Genomic DNA, 7,602 nt, shown 5'->3' with positions numbered 1-7,602 from the left:
AGAAGTTAAGGAGGTGAATAGAACATTAGAAAAGTTAGGTATGATAGACCTCTGGAGAAAACTGAATGGGGATAGAAAGGAATATACTTTTTTCTCAGCAGTACATGGCACATACACAAAAATTGACCATGTACTAGGGCATAAAAACCTCACAATCCAATGCAGAAAGGCAGAAATATTAAATGCATCCTTTTCAGATCATGATGCAATAAAAATTATATGTAATAAAGGGCCATGGAAAGATAGACTAAAAAATAATTGGAAACTAAATAATCTAATCCTAAAAAATGATTGGGTCAAACAACAAATCATAGAAAAAATCAATAACTTCATTCCAGAGAATGACAATAATGAGACAACATACCAAAACTTTGGGATGCAGCAAAGCAGTTCTTAGGGGAAGTTTTATATCTCTAAATGCTTACATAAATAAAATAGAAAAAGAGGAGATTAATGAATTGGGCATACAACTAAAAAAATAGAAAAACAAATTAAAAATCCTCAACTAAACACCAAATTAGAAATATTGAAAACCAAAGGAAAAATTAAAAAATTGAAATTAAGAAAACTATTGAACTAATAAATAAAACTAAGAGCTGGTTTTATGAAAAAACCAATAAAATAGATAAACCTTTGCTTAATTTAATTAAAAAAGAAAGAAGAAAACCAAATTACTAGTATCAAGAATGAAAAGGGTGAAGCTACCACCAAGGAAGAGGAAATTAAAACAAGAATTAGGAATTATTTTGCCCAACTATATGCCAACAAATTTGACAATCTTAGTGAAATGGATACATATTTACAAAAATATAAATTGCCCAGATTAACAAAGAGGAAGTAAAATACTTAAATAACCCCATCTCAGAAAAAGAAATTGAACAAGCCATTGATGAACTCCCTAGGAAAAAATCTCCAGGGCCAGATGGATTTACATGAATTCTATCAAACATTTAAAGAACAATTAATTCCAATACTATATAGACTATTTGGGAAAATAGGTGAAGAAGGAGTCTTACCAAATTCTTTTTATGATACAAATATGGTGTTGATACCTAAACCAGGAAGAGTCAAAGCAGAGAAAGAAAATTATAGACCAATTTCTCTAATGAATATAGATGCAAAAATTTTAAACAAAATACTAGCAAATAGATTGCAGCAACTTATCACAAGAATAATACACTATGACCAGGTAGGATTTATACCAGGAATGCAGGGTTGGTTCAATATTAGGAAAACTATCAGCATATTGAGCATATCAACACCAAAACCAACAGAAACCACATGATCATCTCAATAGATGCAGAAAAAGCTTTTGATAAAACAACACCCATTCCTATTAAAAACACTAGAAAGCATAGGTATAAATGGAGTCTTCCTTAAAATAATAAATAGCATATATCTAAAACCTTCAGCAAGCATTATATGTAATGGGGACAGGCTAGAAGCATTTCCAATAAGATCGGGGTGAAACAAGGATGTCCATTATCACCACTGTTATTCAATATTGTACTGGAAACTTAGCTTTAGCAATAAGAGAAGAAAAAGAAATTGAAGGTTAGAATAGGCAAAGAAGAAACAAAGCTATCACTCTTTGCAGATGACATGATGATATACTTAGAGAATCCTAGAGAATCAAGTAAAAAACTACTTGAAATAATAAACAACTTTAGCAAAGTTGCAGGCTATAAAATAAACCCACATAAATCATCAGCATTTCTATATATTACCAACAAAGCCCAACAGCAAGAGATAGAAAGAGAAATCCCATTTAAACTTACTGTAGACATTATAAAATATTTAGGAGTCTACCTCCCGAAACAAACCCAGGAACTCTATGAACACAATTACAAAACACTTTTCACACAAATAAAATCAGATCTAAATAATTGGAAAAACATCAGTCTCATGGGTAGGCCAGCTAATATAATAAAAATGACAATCCTACCTAAGCTAATTTACTTATTCAGTGCCATACCAATCAAACTACCAAAAATTATTTTATAGAGTTAGAAAAAATAATACAAGATTCATTTGGAAAAAAAAGGTCCAGAATATCAAAGGAACTAATGAAAAGAAATGCAGGGGAAGGTGGCCTAGCAATTCCAGATCTTAAATTGTATTATAAAGCAGCAATCATCAAAACTGCTTGGTACTGGCTAAGAAATAGGGAGGTGGATCAGTGGAATAGGTTAAATATGCAAGACACAGTAGTCAATGACTATAGTAATCTATTATTTGATAAACCCAAAGACCCCAGCTTCTGGGATAAGAACCCACTCTTTGAAAAAAACTGCTGGGAAAACTGGAAAAGAGTATGGCAGAAACTAGGCATAGACCCAAATCTCACACCATATACCAAAATAAAGTCAAAATGGGTTCATGACTTAGATATAAAGGCTGATACCATAAGTAAACTGGGAGAACAAGGAATAGTTTACCTATCAGATCTATGGAGAACAGAAGAATTCATGACCAAACAGGAGATAGAGAACATTATGAAAAGCAAAATGGATAATTTTGATTACATTAAATTGAAAAGTTTTTGCACAAACAAAGCCAATGCAACTAAGATTAGAAGGAAGGTAGAAAATTGGGAAAGAATTTTTACAACCAGTCTCTCTGATAAAGGCCTCATTTCTAAAAATATAGAGAATTAAGACAAATTTATAAGAACACAAGCCATTCCCCAATTGATAAATGGTCAAAGGATATGAACAGACAGTTCTCAGATGAAGAAATTAAAGCCATCTATAGTCATATGAAAAAATGCTCTAAATCATTATTGATTAGAGAAATGCAAATCAAAACAACTCTGAGGTACCACATCACACCTATCAGATTGGCCAACATGACAAAACAGGAAAATGATAAATGTTGGAGAAGATGTGGGAAAATTGGAACACTAATGCATTGTTGGTGGAGTTGTGAAATGATCCAATTTTGGAGAACAATTTGGAACTATGCCCAAAGGGCTATAAAAATGTGCATACCCTTTGATCCAGCAATAGCACTTCTAGGGCTATATCCCAAAGAGATCAACAAATGGGAAAAGGACCCACATGTAGAAAAATATTCATAGCAGCTCTTTTTGTGGTGCCAAAGAATTGGAAATTGAGAGGATTCCCATCGATTGGGGAATGGCTGAGCAAGTTGTGGTATATGAATGTAATGGAATACTATTGTGCTATAAGAAATGATGAACAAGCTGACTTCAGAAAAACCTGGAAAGACATGTATGGTCTGATGCTGAGTGAAGTGAGCAGAACCAAGAGGACTTTGTACACAATAACAGCCAGGTTGTGGGATGACTAATAGTGATAAACTTAAGCCTTCTCAGCAATACAATGATCTAAGAAATCCGCAGAGGCCTCGTGATGGAAAATGCTATCCAAATCCAAAGAAAACTGTGGAGGTTGAATCCCTATCATTTTTTTTTCTCTTCTGTTGAGTTTTGTTTAGTCTTTCTGATGGTTCCTCCTATTGGGTTTAATTTTTACTTACAACTTCACTAATGTGAAACTATGTTTAATAGGAATGTAAATGAAGGGGGAGAAAAATTTTAAACTCAAAAGCATATGGAAGTGATTGTTGATAAATCAAAATAAATTAATAAGATTTAAAAAAAAGAAATTCATTAGTACCAATAGTGAAAATATAAAATAAAGTCAAGTGTCAATATCACTGAAATATTAATGTATCTACATTTATCTTAAGTCCTCAGAATTTTGTGATACAGTCATAGAACTGTAAGAGAGATGCAGAAGTCAACTAATTGTTGTCTACCATTATGTAGGTGTTACTTAATTCCATGCATAAATGTTAATTCAGTTAATAGTCTGTACAAAAGAAGTTTACATAGACTCTTAGCATCTCATTTCTACTATTTAACTATCACTTCTGTCATGAATTTTTTTTATTCTAAATAAGTAGTTTCTTCTGTTGCATCTTAAATTCAAAATCCATTCCCTGTTTCTATCATTTTAGATGAAGGCATAATAAAATTTTGCTCACAGATGCACGCGTGCGCACGCGCGCGCACACACACACACACAGATACTCATTGTATATTATACATACTGAATTTACTGAGTTTACTAAGTCACCTCTCAGTCTCTTCTAAAGAGAATAATATCACTTCATATTATATAACATGTTATTTACACATTATGTTAATTCATTATAATATATAATAATTAATATGTTATTATGCTTGGTCGTAGTTCAATTTTATAATTCATTGGTTGTTTTTAATGTATATTTTATGTATATTTCCTCCATATTTACCTTTTGCCAGGAAGGCACAAATTTATTATTATTCTAAGTCATGGAAGAATGTAGAATTTGATGGGATTTTAATGTTTTTTCGCAGACATTTTTATGATATTTTGCTGGGGGGATGTCATACTTTATTGTTAAACCATATTGCATTATGACCTCCTTGTCCCTTGTGACATACATGGCACATTACCTCTGTTATGTATTTGTCTTTCTGTTGCTATTCAGAATTTGTTCCCTCCAATATCTCCCAAATATTTTCTTGGAGAAAATATTCATGTCAGCTCAGTACCTTAGCAACCACTAGTGCCTGAATGCTTTTCTTCTCAAACTCCATTGCTGCTGCTTATTGCTAAGATCCTGCTGTCATCTGCTGCTTCCTTTCCACTGAACTGCTGTTCACAACTGCTTCTCAGCTTCTTCTCTCTCACCTGCTACCAAGAGCTGGAGCCCTCTTTGGCTGCTGGTGCATCTTCCATAAAGGATATGTTATTGCTCTTTTGTGAGATTGCTCTGACTAAAATATGCCTAGGATCAACCAGTACATTTTCTGTTGTTATAGTTGTTGTTTTAACTAAACTCAGGGCTATAGCCCTGCCCAGAAAGCACAGCACAGAGTATCTTCAGTCAAAGCTTTCCTTCCTCCCTGCCTCCCTTCCTCTTCTCTTCCTCCTCCCCTCTCTTCCCTCTCTTTCCCCTTCTCCTCCTTCCTTCCTTCCTTCCTTCCTTCCTTCCTTCCTTCCTTCCTTCCTTCCTTCCTTCCTTCCTTCCTTCCTTCCTTCCTTCCTTCCTTCCTTCCTTCTCTCTTTTTAACCTGCTAGCCTAAACCTAACCTTCCAGTGCCTTAGATAACTAGGACTGAGTTCCAAAATAGTTTTTTCTCGGTATTGGTAGAGACACTTTCCTTACTGGGAGATTCTTAATACTTGTGAAATCACACATCTGGACAAAATATATGTGTTTGTAAACACATGTACATAAATATATCAGGTAGTCTAATCTCAGTTTTTATTAGATCTCTTTATGTAAAGAATGTTCTCCTATAGAATTTGTCTTCCAGCTTCACTTTTTCTAATCTGCTATTGGAAAGGCTGAAAAAAAAAAGCAAACAGTTTGGAGGTAGAGATAGAAAGGAGACTTTCAATACATCTAAATTGTAAATGATGAAGTCATTATATTAGTAATAAGGCAAATGTTCTCTCTGGGTTTCAAAAAAAATGAACTTTCTCTTTGACTGGAGTGAAGTTAGTGGTATTCATTTAGGAAGTTATTGATCATTTAAGTTGTTCAACACCACCACCACCACCACCACCACCAACATACACGCTAAAGAGTACTTAGTATATACATAAAAGTTTTAAAGCACTATAGTTGTATTTATTTCTAATTTTCCATTATCAACCACATATTGAAAGTACTTTCCTATTTCCTGCTATATGTAACAAATTACAAAAACTGTTAAGAAAGCCCTCTGGTGCAAGAAGGCAGCAATTATGAGCTGTGAGATAACCTAAATGGATAGATTGTTGTCACAGGATAATGGACTCCTCCTGTGAGATAAATGTCAAGTGAAAGTCATGGCAAAGTCGAGCTGTCCATCAAAAGTAAATGTTGAAGCCAAGTGAGGAATATTTGTCAAGAAACTGCTCTAGTCCATATTTTTATTTCTCTTATCCCAGCTGATCAATGATTTAGATGCTGTCATTTTTATGTGAGAGAGGTTTATACAGCCAAACACTGCATTATTTAAAGTTACATATTCTTGGCTTAAAGCACTGACTTGTGCCATCTCAGAACTGCCTAATCTTCCTAGAAAGAATCAGGGGCATCTTAATTACTTGAATTTAGTTTCAGTTTCCTTTTTATTAATTTACAATTGTATTAGCATATGTGAGCCTATTCCAACAAGTAGGATGCTGGCTATATTACTCTTCATGCTTTTTGATAACCAAGAGAGCTCATAGAACAATTAGTCTGATAACTTCATTTGATGCCAACAACTTCATGGTACTCATAGTCCGGTAAGCTTAATGTAACTTTTTTGAGTCAATATTGAGTATAATGATGTTAATTTCACTTTGGTCAACATGATTCCAGTTATTCCAGTGCCCAATAATAAGAGTATTAACTTACAGTATCTATTGTATTTCTTGGAGCTGTGGGACATTTAGAACTGGTTTCTATGAACCAGATGCTAAGCCCCTAGGAAGGAATGTGCTGAGGAAGCATGGGGAAGGTTCTGGACCTCTATTCTTTTGTTCTGTCTTATAAAACCAGAATCTTATGAAAGATGATAAAAATCTGAGTTTAGGTTGTCTATTTGCATTTGGGGCAGATGCCTTCATTCAACAAGCATTTAAATGCCTACTACAGGCCATGAATCATGCCAGGATAGATATCAGAAAGATACTCTTTAAGCACGGGACTTAAATATTTCTATGTCCGTCTCATGAACACTCTCACCCTCACCCAAACTGGAGAGTTAGGACTAGCACTGAGAATGGCCTGGCCACTCCTTCTTGCTATATTTTTGTGTGAACACTAGGCAATAAAGCAAATAAGTCCGTAATATGAACTGATTTCTTTTTAATTTAATTTATTTAATCACTTGAAATTCTGTTCTAATGCCTTAATATGAAATGGGAGTGACTCTCAAAGGCTGTGTCTATAAAGTAAAGTTCTGAGAGGCCTTACTGAAAAGGGCCTTGTATGGGCTTTGAGTATGTACCTGGTGCTATGTCTGTATTGTATCTGAAGACTAGCTTTGCTTTGGAGAGGTGTTATCTTACCTGGACCACCTAGGTTACAGTAGATAGAGAGCTGACCTGGAATCTGAGTTCAAATCTGACCTCAGACACTTACTAGTTGTGTGACCCTAACAAGTCATTTAACCTTTGTTTGCCTCAGTTTCTTCCTCTGTAAAATGGGAATACTTGCCTCCCATGGTTGTGAGGATCAAATGAGATGTAACTGTAAAGTACTTAGTGCAGCGCCTGGCACATAGAAAGTGCTATGTAAATGTCAGTTATCGTTATTGTCATCATCATCATCATCATCATCATCATCACTTCGGGTGCAGGGTGATGAATTTATTAGTCCCAGCAACTCTCAGAGTTTCTCTTCTGAGGTGAAAGGGATCAGGCTCAGCATGGGTAGAGGAAGTATCCACACCACTGAGAAAATCACAAAATCAGTACCTCATTTATTTCCTCTCAATTCATTCTTAGATCAACAATGAACTTTTCATGTGTGTGATCCACGTGAGTGCAAATTCCTTTGAAGGTAAGTGCAGTTTGTATTTACTACCCTGAGTTATTTCAGTGAGAT

The 7,602-nt window shown here is 34.6% G+C and overlaps 1 protein-coding gene across 1 annotated transcript in view; it reads left to right on the top strand.

The window, feature by feature from the left end:
- The first annotated feature begins 7,481 nt into the window (after window positions 1-7,481).
- The window catches only part of FUT9 (fucosyltransferase 9), a 189,990-nt gene continuing 189,869 nt past the window's right edge, over window positions 7,482-7,602 (top strand). Inside the window, exon 1 of the mRNA XM_020998346.2 lies at window positions 7,482-7,557. The gene's annotated coding sequence lies outside the window, so the exon portion shown is untranslated. The remainder of the gene's footprint in view (window positions 7,558-7,602) is intronic.

This window comes from Phascolarctos cinereus, unplaced genomic scaffold, assembly GCF_003287225.1.
Source record: "Phascolarctos cinereus isolate Bilbo 61053 unplaced genomic scaffold, phaCin_HiC Scaffold_5;HRSCAF=322, whole genome shotgun sequence".
In the NCBI taxonomy this organism is placed as follows: Eukaryota; Metazoa; Chordata; class Mammalia; order Diprotodontia; family Phascolarctidae; genus Phascolarctos; species Phascolarctos cinereus.
The sequence above is the reverse complement of the archived record's forward strand: the minus strand, read 5'-3'. Positions and strand labels throughout refer to the sequence as shown.